We start from the raw sequence: 13,013 nt of genomic DNA on the forward strand, positions 1-13,013 counted from the left end.
GGCCTGGTTTTTTGGCTGTTTTCAGGGTGTTTTCTGGCGCTCTGCCCATGGAGACCAGCTGGCTGGCGTGCCGGAAAGCAAAACAGCAGTTGGCAATGGCGCACTTGCCCACAGAGAGGACTCTGACTGCCACCTCTGGCACGCATACCATACGTTCGCCAACATGGGCCTATGTCCTTTCTGGATTTATTTTTTTTTTTTAGTTCTTTGGAACAGGAGTAAAATACTTTTGAGTGGGAAGGGCCAGGAATCCTACCCAGGCAAAGATACAGGGATCAGCTGAAGAAAATCCCTCCTGTTTTTTTGTTTTGTTTTTTTTACATCCATCTACAGGTAGTCCTCGACTTTCCGGCCACAGTTTACCTTGCTAAGTGAGAAATCTGTTAAGTGAGTTTTGTCCCCCTTTTACAATTTTCCTTGCCACGTTAGTAACACGGTTATTCAGTGGAATCGGCTTCCCCGTCCGACTTTGCTTGTCGGAAGGTCGCAAAAAGGAGGATCACGTAACCCTGGGACACTGCAAGCGTCATAAATGTGAGCCAGTTGCCAAGCGTCTGAATGTGTAAATCCTGTGACCCTGGGTATGCTGCGACGGTCATAAAGTGTGAAGAACAGTCATAAATCCCTAGCCTGACTAGATGGCTCAGTGGCTAAGACACTGAGCTTGCCGATCAGAAAGGTTGGCGGTTCAAATCCCTAGTGTAGGTCTGCGTGAGCAGGGGGTTGGACTAGATGACCTCCAAGGTCCCTTCCAACTCTGTTACTGTTACTGTCCCTTTTTTTCAGTGCCGCTGTAACTTCGAACGGTCACTAAATGAACTGTCGTAAGACAAGGACTACCTGTATTGCCGCATCTATTGCTCCTTTCAGCGTTGGGCCCGCTAGAGATAGTCCTCGATTTACGACCGTTTGTTCAGCGACTGTTCAAAGTTATAATGGTACTGGGAAAAACAATGACCTGTGACCGGTGGTTCACACAACTTGTCACAGCAATCCCCATAATCGCATGATCGCGATTCAGGGGCTCACCAGCGGGCCTGTGTTTACAACCGGTTGCAGCATCCTGAGGCCACGTGGTCGCCATTTGCAAGGACCCAAATTATTGGGGGAAATAGGCCGACTCTTTTAAACTGCTTGCAGAGGGCTTTAAAGCCCTGTGAAGCGGTATATAAGTCTTAAATCAGGGGTGTCAAACAGGTCGTCATAGTGATGTCACATGACGTAGCGGGACGTTTCCCCCCCTTCACTAAATTGGGTGTAAGCGTGGCCAGCAGATGATGCATCTGGCCTGCTGACCGGGAGTTTGATAACCCTAGTCGAAGTGCTCTTGTTGATTAGCTGTAGTGGCGCAGTGGTTAGAACGAAGCATTGCAGGCAAACTGCCCACTGCCAGCAGTTCGATCCTGACTGGCTCAAGGTTGACTCGGCCTCCCATCCTTCTGAGGTCGGTAAAATGAGGACCCAGATTGTTGGGGGGGGCAATGTGCTGACTCTGTAAACCGCTTAGAGAGGGCTGGAAAGCACTGTGAAGCGGTATATAAGTCTAAGCGCTATTGCTGTGGTTGATTGGATGTTGCATTAGGAGCCTTGGTGGCGCAGTGGTTTTAGTGTGGTTTTGGAGGCTGACTTTGCCCACAGTCTGGAGTTCAATCCTGACTGGCTAAAGGTTGATTCAGCCTCCCATCTTTCCGAGATGGGTAAAATGAGGACCCAGATTGTTGGGGGGCAAGAGGCTGACTCTGTAAACCGCTTAAAGAGGCTGTAAAAGCATTATGAAGCGATTGCTGTCCTTTCCTTCCTTCCTTCCTTCCTTCCTTCCTTCCTTCCTTCCTTCCTTCCTTCCTTCCTTCCTTCCTTCCTTCCTTCCTTCCTTCCTTCCTTCCACAGTGCACAGTGGTTAGAATGCAGCATTTCAGGCTAACTGCCCACTGCCAGCAGTTCGATCCTGACCGGCTCAAGGTTGACTCAGCCTCTCATCCTTCCGAGGTGGGTAAAATGAGGACCCAGATAGTTGGGGCCAATAGGCTGACTGTAAACCGCTTACAGAGGGCTGTAAAGCACTGTGAAGACGTATATAAGTAAGTGCTCTTGCTGATTAGCTGTGGTGGCGCAGTGGTTAAATGAAGCACTGCAGGCAAACTCTGCCCACTGCCAGCAGTTCGATCCTGACTGGCTCAAGGTTGACTCAGCCTTCCATCCTTCCGAGGTCGGTAAAACGAGGACCCAGGTTGTTGGGGGACAAGATGCCGACTCTGTAAACTCCTTCGAGAAGGCTCTAAAACACTCTTTATAGAAGAGTGAAGCGGTGTAGAAGTGCTATTGCTATCGCTAGTCAAAAATTCTTTTGCACGTCTTATCGCTTCCATTTAACACATACAGCCAAACGTTGCAGGGCGAAAAGCTCACCTGCAACGTGGCAGCAGCACCTTATCTGGGACACTCTGTTCCATTTTTCCCTCCGCCTTGGGATCGCGCAGGCATTAAACCAAATTAACTTTTTGCAGAGTTGGGGCTTTTCCTCCCCCGCAGCTCCGCTCATATCCTGCTCTTTTTATTTTGGGATGGCATTGTTGGGCTCTCCAATTAAGATTCTCGGAGCCGATGAGCGTAAGAGAAAAAAAGAATCCGGAAATTACTCTCCTGCGAGGAAATGATGATAAAATATTTTTTAAATCGAATATTCAAATTGCAGCTAAAGTGAGGAAGGAGGGAAGGTGCCAGGGTGCCTGTTTGAAGACAAAAAAAACCCCCAACAACTTTCTACTGGCACCTGGACATCCTCCTGTCTCCTTTGAAGATCTTGTCTTCCTTTTGCTGGTTAATTTATCTCTCAGCATGTCCAAAATGCCATTGCCTCACCAGTAAGGAATTGCAGCCTAGTTAAAGAAAATACGGAAAACAGAATAACAAGAGCCTTGGTAGTACAGGGGTTTAAGTGTCATGATAAATGCCTAACTATTACTTCTCCCTGACCACCCGGTCCTTCAAGGGTTAACTAACCACATATCCCATAATCCCTGTAACCACTCCTTACCTCTTGACCCCTCCTCCTGGGTACAAAAGGACCAACCACATGTTCCACAGTTGATTCCAGATGTATACCTGAAAGAGAAAGGTACAAGGTCAGTGACCTCCAGTACCAACAGACCAACAATAAAACTACTGAAAAGAATTGGGCTATGTCTTTGAGTTATTGGGCTAGATCCAGTTTATAACAAAATGGTAGCAGAGGTCGGTTGCCCATAACTCCAGACAATGACTGAACCCAACACCTATCCTGAAGAAGCAAACAGAGCACAGACCAGAGCTCTTACCAAGAAGATGGCTGAGAAGCTTGCAACCGAAGCCACAGCCATGGAGGAGACAGAAGCTGGAAGCGAACAGGACTCCAGCCTGGACTCACAATCAGATGAAGAGGGGCCATCCAAGGAAATCATCGCCCCGGAAGAAGAAACAGCACAGAAAATGAATAAATTCAAACTCTCCATCCTGAAACTGATGGAGGGAAACAGCAACAAAGAAAACCTCATCGCGGACCTTCAAAGCCTCTTCGAGCAACAAGAAGCAGCGATCGAGGCCCCAAAGACCACAGAGAAAGAAAAGCCAGCAAAAAAGGGTAAGCCACCCCAACCCGATGACCCTGAGCCGGCAGAATCCATCTCCGCGCCCCCTTCCCGGCGGCCATCTTGGGACGAGCACCAGCCAATGGGAAGCCAGGATTTGAATCCCTTGGCGCGAAAATGCCCGAACCCCGAAACAGACGAGGGAGACTCAGAAAGTGACTACGAAGAGCCCAACTCTGAAAGCGACCACGAAGAGATCGCAATAACAAAAAGAAAAACGCCCACCGATCTCGAGTTGCAAAAGGCAATCGAGACCATCACCGCTGCCCTAGGCTCTGCTTTCGAGCCTCCCGCGGCACTCAATAAATCGAAGAAAAATCCCGGGGGGCACAAGAAGGCCAGGACAACCAACAGAGACCAGGCAACCGAGGCACAGCCCACAAAAAACTCCGCGCGCACCAGCAACCGGCACAAAAGACCGCCCGCCTGCAGGAAAAGTCAACCGCAGGACTCGAACTCACCACCCGCTACACCGACAACGCGAGGCCCGAGGCAGAAGAGAAGGACCGGCTACTCACCAACGCCACGACACCCATCAGGCCAGTCCACGCGACCAGGGACCAGCGACCACGAGGGAGGATCAGCCGCCGCCGCCGCCATTGCCGCCGAGCCGCCGGGAGCAGGAAGTCCTCAACCTACGACCTCCGCTGCTGCCGCGCCGCCGACCCGCGAAAGTCCTCGACTTACGACCGCGTCGCCCCCTCACCTTCTGCCCTTCTTCGCCGGGGATCCGGCCATCCAGCAGTGGTGTCCACCTCAGGGAGGGATCTTCGGACCCACCGGAGGCGGGTCCAGCCTCCCACCGACGGGCCTAGGCCTAGGCCTGGGAGCTCCAGCAACAGGAACCTCACCCGATGGACTCCAGCGCGGAATGAGCTTCGCGCATGCCCAGTACCTGCCTGTAATAAGAGAAGCAAGTTACATAGATCCAAGCAAGTACAGAATGGCCACAGACATCCCAAAGCCTTATTGTGAATTTAATCACAACTTGGACCATGGACAGCTCCCCCCAGTAAGTAACCTTACTAACATTTCTGGGGCAAATTATGCCAATTTGCCAAAACTGCAGTTAGATGGGGGTAATATTATAGAGTGGAGCCAACAATTAAGAGTTGCTCTCATGAGAAAGAATGCACTGTTCCTAGCTAACAAACCTCCCCAAAAGCCCTGGTCACTGGAAATTGACTGCATTCATCACAGGGCATTTTGCATCATGTTAACCTCCATTCCATCCGCTATGTATCCATCTATTGAGGACAATCTAACTGTTTATGATATTATGCAAAAATTATGTAACCTGTTTTATAGCCAAAGCAGAGCCACCACCACTAGACTATCCAGGGAGTTCCACTCCACCAAGCATAAGGCAGGGGTCCCCATGAGTGAGCACATCTTAAAGATGAATGCTGCAAGGACAGAACTCATGCAGAGGGGGGAAATCATCACTGAAGAGAGCATGATAAGCATAATCATAAACTCTCTTGATAGCAGCTGGGACATATTCATGACCCAACTAAATAGCCTCAACATGCAATACCTCACACTAGGCTCACTGACCAGTCAGCTTGTTGCAGAGGACACCCTGAGGAGGGAACGCCAACTAGCCAAAGGGGACCCCAGACCCACAAAGAGGGTGGATTTCCAGGATAGGGCCAGGGATACCTCAGAATGTTATGCTTGTGGATCGAGGAACCACTTAAAAAAGGATTGCCCCAGGAACCATAGGGATAGGGGGCAGCACGACAGTAGAGGGGGAAGGTCACCTGAACGCAGGTACCCAAAGGAAAGGGGGCGAGGATGGTCACCCAACCCCAAGAAACACCACGAGCGCAGAGACCACTCCAGGGAGAGTAGCTCTGGCTCCATGTACGGGATCAGGCACGATGACCCAGATGACAAACACAAGATAGAGAGAAACTCATGGCTTCTAGATTCAGGGGCCACAAGTCACACTACCTGTAACCCAGAGCTGCTAGACTCACTCACAAAAATAGACTCAGAGATAAAGGTGGCAAACCAAAGCAAGGTCAGAGTAGTGGGGAAAGGAAACGTACACATCACACAGCTAGGGGACTTAAAGGAGGTACTGTACATACCAGAGATTCCCCACAATGTGCTAGCCATCACGAGGCTAACACGAGACACAAATATAGAAATAAAGTTTAAAGATGGAAAGGCACACTTGATCAAGCAGGGGAAAGAGATAGGAAAGGTAACCATACACGAGGGACTCCCCTACTTCACACCCAATGCAAGAGAGGAAGAAGGCATTGATACCAGCACAAACCACAGGATAGATAAGTATCCAGAAACAGAGGGGGTGCAGCAGGAGGCAGGAAGTAGCCATGAGAAGACAAGCAAGTCCGTATCTATCGGCAAGCCACTGCATGATAACTGCGCCCATCTCCTCCACAGGAGACTGGGACACATAAGCTTCCCCATTGTAAAGAAAATGACGGAATGTACCGAGGGTCTCAAAGTAAAGAACTGCGAAAACTACTTGGAGTGTTCAGTTTGTAAGCGTTCTAAGATCAAGGTTAAGGCCATCCCCAGGGGATCCAAACGAACCACGGAATACCCCTTCCAATTGGTGCATATGGACTTGGTAGGGCCAATGAAACCCTCTGTAGGACATAGGAAGCGGTTCTTCCTCACGATTGTAGATGACTACACCAGGTACGGGTATGTCTACTCCCTGAGACACAAAAATGAAGTGTTCCAAAGGTTTAAAGAATTCCACAGGAGAGTAGACATGCAACACAACATGAGAATAAGGCAGATAATGACCGATAGGGGCTCAGAGTTCATGGCCAAAGAGTTCACAAGGTGGCTGAGGGAGCAGGGCATAGCGCATTACACCTCTTCACCTTTCTCCCCCTTCCAAAATGGAGTCTCAGAGAGAAAAAACGGGGTGTTGCAAACCATGATGAGATGCGCCCTGGAGGATGCTGAGATGGGGCAGCATTTCTGGTCAGAGGCATTACACTACGCCAATTACACCCTGAATAGACTGTGGTCGAGCTCTATCAATAAGACACCATACGAGATGCTATACAACAGAAAGCCCAACATTGCTCACTTACACATATTCGGCGCCCCAGCTGATGTCCACATTCCCAGGCAGCTAAGAAGAAAGGGGGAAAAATTATCAAAAAGATTAAGGTTCGTGGGTTACGAACCGGGCACAAAGGGCTACAGATTTGTCGACAACAATAACCGTTTTGTGGTTTCCAGATCAGCCAGTTTCCACGAAAACGCAAACTGGTCGAGGGTACACTCCAATGACATCCCAACCAATAGGGTCACGTTCGAGCATGACCAAGGGGAAAGGGAGGTCAGAGAGGTCACAGGGCACAAAGCCAACCATCGCAAGGCAAGCGTCAAAGGTTGGAAAGAAGGGCACCCCTCACTGAAGATAGATGACCTAACGGATAATGAGGCAGACAACATGCAGGAAACCGAACCAACCCCCAGCAGGCCAATCAGAGGAACCAGAAACAAGCTACCAAAGAAGTTAGAGGACTACGTTATGACCATCCACAACACCCATTTCACGCCCAGCTCATATGAGGACACCCTCGGGCTCCCCCAGGAAGAAAGAGAAAAATGGATGTCTGCCATGGAGAAGGAGATGGAAAGCCTAAGGAACCTCCAGGTATACTCACCTGCCCAAGTTCCAGGGGACAAAAAACCAATAGGAACCAAATGGGTGTTCAGGGTCAAGACATTAGAGGACAACAAGGTCCTATACAAGGCAAGATTAGTCGCGCAGGGTTTCGCCCAAAGATACCCCGAAGACTATACAGACACCTACTCGCCAACCGTCAGGGCGGAGAGCGTCAAAAGCGCCCTGGTGATAGCCACCATCCTAGGCTTGGAGGTCTTCCAGTTCGACGTGCAAACAGCGTACCTGCACGCCGAGTTGGACAAAGAAATATACGTCAAGGCGCCGCCTGGATACAACAAAGGCGAGGACCAAACCTGGCTGCTGAACAAAAGCCTGTACGGACTCAAGCAGTCAGGCAAAAGGTGGTATGACTGCCTGGCCAAGGCCCTCAGATCCATGGGCTTCGAGGCCACCTCAGCCGACAAATGTTTCTTTACGAGGAGAGAAAACAACACATTCGAGGGTGTGCTCGTTTACGTGGACGACATCTTGTACATCAGCAAACACAAGGACAGATGTGACAAGTTCGCCACCGACCTGGGTAGCCACTTCTCCCTAAAGTCACTCGGGAAGATTGACAGGTACCTAGGGGTCCAAGTGATAAAAACCAACAAGGGCTTCCGCCTCTCCCAGAGAGAAAAGATCATCGAGCTGCTGTCCAAATGCAACATGTCCGAAGCAAAACCCAGCGAGACCCCCATGCAGCCTGAGTTCCTGAAGACCATGTATGAGGAATCTGAACCCTTCACAGACAACAAACTGTATAGATCAACGATAGGGTCACTGCTATACATATCCAACTGGACCAGGCCCGACATCGCCTTAGCCGTCAATCTACTGTCCAGGCATGTAAGTAAGCCCACGTTAATACACTGGAACGCCATCAAAAGACTACTCAGATACTTAAAATTCAGCGCGGATGCCCTACTCTGCCTAGAACCAGAAACATCCGAGAAACCAAAGCTAACCTGCTATGCTGACGCTGACTGGGCTGGGGACATAGGATGCAGAAAAAGCACCTCTGGCTACGTGCTACTACTCAACAATTGCCCCATCCATTGGTACACTGGAAAGCAAAAACTGGTGGCCACATCAACCACGGAAGCAGAATTTGTTTGCCTATCAAAGGCCGCAAACAATTTAGTATGGTTCGATGACCTGCTCTGCGACATCTGGGCTGAACCCTCATATCCAATAGTTATCCACGAAGACAACAAAGCAGCAATAGAGATCTCTAGGGCCGATGCCATAGGTCAGCGTTCTAGACACATTGACATTAAATACAAACACGTCAGGCAGTTTTCAGAGATAGGATTCATTAGAGCAGTACACTGTGACACAGAGGAGCAAACAGCAGATATTCTCACTAAACCCCTACCACATAAACAACATGCTTACCTAATGTCAAAAATGCGTGTTTGCTTGTAATTCATGTCTGTACTTGTGTATTTCCTGTATGTGCGCATACATTACCCCTGGTATCCAGTTAGGCATTTAGAGGGGGTTTTGTCATGATAAATGCCTAACTATTACTTCTCCCTGACCACCCGGTCCTTCAAGGGTTAACTAACCACATATCCCATAATCCCTGTAACCACTCCTTACCTCTTGACCCCTCCTCCTGGGTACAAAAGGACCAACCACATGTTCCACAGTTGATTCCAGATGTATACCTGAAAGAGAAAGGTACAAGGTCAGTGACCTCCAGTACCAACAGACCAACAATAAAACTACTGAAAAGAATTGGGCTATGTCTTTGAGTTATTGGGCTAGATCCAGTTTATAACATTAAGTCACCCTGTTATTAAGCTGGTTATTAAGACCAGCTGCCTGCAATTACTGCAGGGTTCGAATCTCGCCAAGGCTCAAGGTTGACTCAGCCTTCCATCCTTTCTAAGGTAGGTAAATTGAGGACCCAGTTTGTGGGGGCAATAAGCTGACTTTGTATAAATATATACAAAAGTATGAAGGCTATTGCTGAGCACATTGTAAGCCACCCTGAGTCTCCGGAGAAGGGTGGCATATAAATCAAATTAAAAAAAAAGAGTTGGAAGGGACTTTGGAGGTCTTCTAGTCCAAACTCCAGCTCAAGCAGAAGAACCCTATAACCATGATGGCGAACCTATGGCACGTGAGCCAGAGCTGGCACGCAAAGCCCTCACTGTGGGCATGCGTGCTGTTGCCAGCTGGTCTTTGGGTTTCTGGCACATGCATGAGCGCCGGCCAGCTGGTGTTCGTGGGCACTGGAGCGCCAGAAGATGGCCTGAAAAGGGCCCCAAAAACAGCCCAAACCAGGACATTTTTCAGGCTGTTTTCAGGACATTTTCGGGTTGTTTTTTGCCCCCAAAATGGCCCGAAAAACGGCCTCAAAAACAGCCTGAAAAATAGCCAAAAATGGCCTGAAAAACAGCCTGAAAACGGCCTGAAAAATAGCCACAGGTGGCACACGGAGCCATATCGGTGAGCACGCGAGCGCATGTGCGTGCCGGCCAGCTGATTTTTGGCCCTTCCGGGGCCACCAGAAGTCGGGAAACTGGCTATTTCCAACCTCCGGAGGGTGGGGGTGGGGAAGGCTATTTTTGCCCTTCCCAGGCTCCTAGAAAGGCTCTGGAGCCTGGGGAGGGAGAAAAATGGGCTTACTGGGCCCACCGTGCCATCGTGTGCCAAAAGCAGTAGTAGTGCAGGGGTGGGGGGCAGGGCACACTGAATTATGGGTGTGGGCATGTGTGGCCGCGACCCCCCCACGCTCCCCATGCTTTTGGTACACGACGGCAAAAAGATTAGCCATCGCTGTCCTATGCCTTCACTGTTATCTAGGGGTATCAATTCTGGATGAAGGATTCACCTATTTGACATGTACCAGTCCTCGACTTACGGCCGCAGTTGAGCCCTTAAATCTCTTAAGTGAGACATTTGCTAAATGAGTTTTGCCCCATTTTACCACCTTCCCATGCCGCCGTTGTTAAGCGAATCGCTGCCGTCGATTAGCTAGTCACCTGGTTGCTAAGTGAATCTGGCTTTCCCCCCATTGGACTTTGCTTGCCAGAAGGCCGCAAAAGGGGAATCACATGAACCTGGGACGCTGTGACCATCCTAAATATGAAAGCATCTGGATTTTGATCACACGGTCATGGCGATGTCGGAAAGGTCGTAACTAGGAAAAATAGCCGCAAGTTACATTTTTGTCAGTGCCGTCGTAACTTTGAACGGTCACTAAACGAACTGTTGTAAGTCGAGGACTGCCTGTACCCATTCCACAAACAGAAAAGACTTAACATTAAAGCCAAATACTACGAATACAGATGAAAAACTAAGCGTGACGTGGGCCAGCCTCTTGTGTTGAACTCCGCTTTTAGAAACGGATCCCTTATGACAAAAGAGTTCCCCAACCTATCCACCTTTGCCAATTGGCGGGGGTGGGTGGGTGGGGTAGAGGGGATGGGTCCGTGTGCGTGGCAGGCAGGCATGTATGCAGCTCCATTTACACGAGTGGTGGGCATTCACATCCACCATGCAGTGGTGGGATTCAAATTTTTTTTACTACCGGTTCTGTGGGCGTGGCATGGCTTGGTGGGCGTGGCAGGGGAAGGATACTGTAAAACCCCCATTCCCTCCCCACTCCAGGGGGAAGATTACTGCAAAATCCCCATTTCCTCCCGATCAGCTGGGACTCGGAAGGCAGAGAATAGATGGGGGCGGGGCCAGCCAGAGGTGGTATTTACCGGTTCTACTCAAAATTTCCACTACCGGTTCTCCAGAACTGGTCAGAACCTGCCGAATACCACCTCTGCCACCCTGCATGCAAATGGAGCACATGCGCTCGCCCACTAATGCCAGTGGGGATGTATGCCTGCGCCCGCCTGCCACTTCTGCAGCCTGGTTTCCAAGCGACTCGAGGCCCAGCAATGGGCTGCAGCCCAGGTGGTTGTGGGCCCCTGTTATATGGTCTCTGACGGAAAGCCACTTGAAGAGACGAGAAGCATTTGAAATGTGGATTGACAGGCGGCTGTTACATATAAACTGGGTTGACAAAATCAGAAATGAGGTGGTGATAAGCCACCTGGGAAAGCCAAGGGAAATCATCAAAACCATAAAAAAGCGAAAGTTAGAATATTTTGGACATGTGATGCGATACCCGGAAAAATACGGCATCCTTCACTTAATGCTCCAAGGGAAAGATGGAAGGCAAACAAGATCCAGGCAGAAGAAGAAGATCATGGCTTCAAAATCTAAGGGACCGGTTTGGACAAAACTCAACAGCCCTTTTTTCGTGCGGCTGTTGATAAAAATAGGATCGCCAACGTCCGATGATGGACATGGCAAAAGAAGAAGAGGAGAAATATAGGGAAAACATGCTAACGGGGACTATGTAGCTGGTTTTCGCCAGCTACACCGTTGGCCATCAGTTCCATTCTAGATAATGCTCAGATGCTTTGAGTAAAGCTGCTTGGGGAACAGGGGCACAGGAAGATGGTAGTCCACCACCCCGTCCAGAAACCCAAAACGAGGTCAAGAGCAGATGTGCATCTGGAGGGCCATCAATCAGAAGCTTGGTTCTTTCGTAGATGGCCCTCAAGGTCGATACCGGGGGGGGGGAGGAAAAAGACAAGTTGACTCATTGGCTTGGCGCATTCCAACTTGGAAGGAAATCTGACGAAGCTTGGAAGCCTTCAAGACCAATATTTTCATCACAACTGTGACAGCTTTTCTAATCTTGGGTCTTGTGTATCTGCGGTGAATCTTTGGAATGTCTAGCTGAACCTGAATCATCATCTGTGAATAGTTGCCCTTGCAAATAGTAGTTGGGAAATGCATGTCAAGTTGCCTAGACCAAAGCAAGGAAACTAAAGCGCTAATTTGATCTAATGGTTAAGGCCATTAGAAACTGGGAGACAGTGATTTCTAGTCCTGCATTAGGCATGAAAAGCCAGCTAGGTGACTGAGCCAATCACCAGGAGACTAGGAGTTCTAATCTCGCCGTAGGCATGAAAGCCGGTTGGATGCCTCTGAGCCAATCACCAGGAGATGGTGAGTTCTAGTCCTGCCTTAGACATGAAAACTGGGTGATTTGGCGCCAATCACCAGGAGACAGTTCTAGTCCCGCCTTAGACACAAAAACTAACTGGGTGACTTGGCGCCAATCACCAGGAGACAGTTCTAGTCCCGCCTTAGACACGAAAACTAACTGGGTGACTTGGCGCTAATCACCAGGAGACGGTGAGTTCTAGTCCTGCCTTAGACACGAAAACTACCTGGGTGACTTGGCACTAATCACCAGGAGACGGTGAGTTCTAGTCCTGCCTTAGACACGAAAACTAACTGGGTGACTTGGCACTAATCACCAGGAGACGGTGAGTTCTAGTCCTGCCTTAGTCACAAAAACTACCTGGGTGACGTGGTGCCAATCACCACGAGTTCTAGTCCCGCTTTAGACACGAAAACTAACTGGGTGACTTGGCGCCAATCACCAGGAGACAGTGAGTTCTAGTCCCGCCTTAGATACAAAAACAACTGGGTGACTTGGCGCCATTCACCAGGAGACGGTGAATTCTAGTCCCATCTTAGGCATGAAAGCCAGTTGGAGGATCTTGGGCCAGTCAATGACTCTCAGCCCAATTCATCTCCTATGGTTTTCGTTTCTGGAGAAAATGGGAAGGAAGGAAGAGTATTAGGTATGCTTGCCACCTTGAGTTACTTCTAAAAAGAAATGCAGGTGAGATATA

The sequence above is a fragment of the Pituophis catenifer genome, unplaced genomic scaffold (assembly GCF_029215685.1).
Source record: "Pituophis catenifer annectens isolate HBS135680 unplaced genomic scaffold, rPitCat1.0.hap2 SCAF_16, whole genome shotgun sequence".
Classification (NCBI taxonomy): domain Eukaryota; kingdom Metazoa; phylum Chordata; class Lepidosauria; order Squamata; family Colubridae; genus Pituophis; species Pituophis catenifer.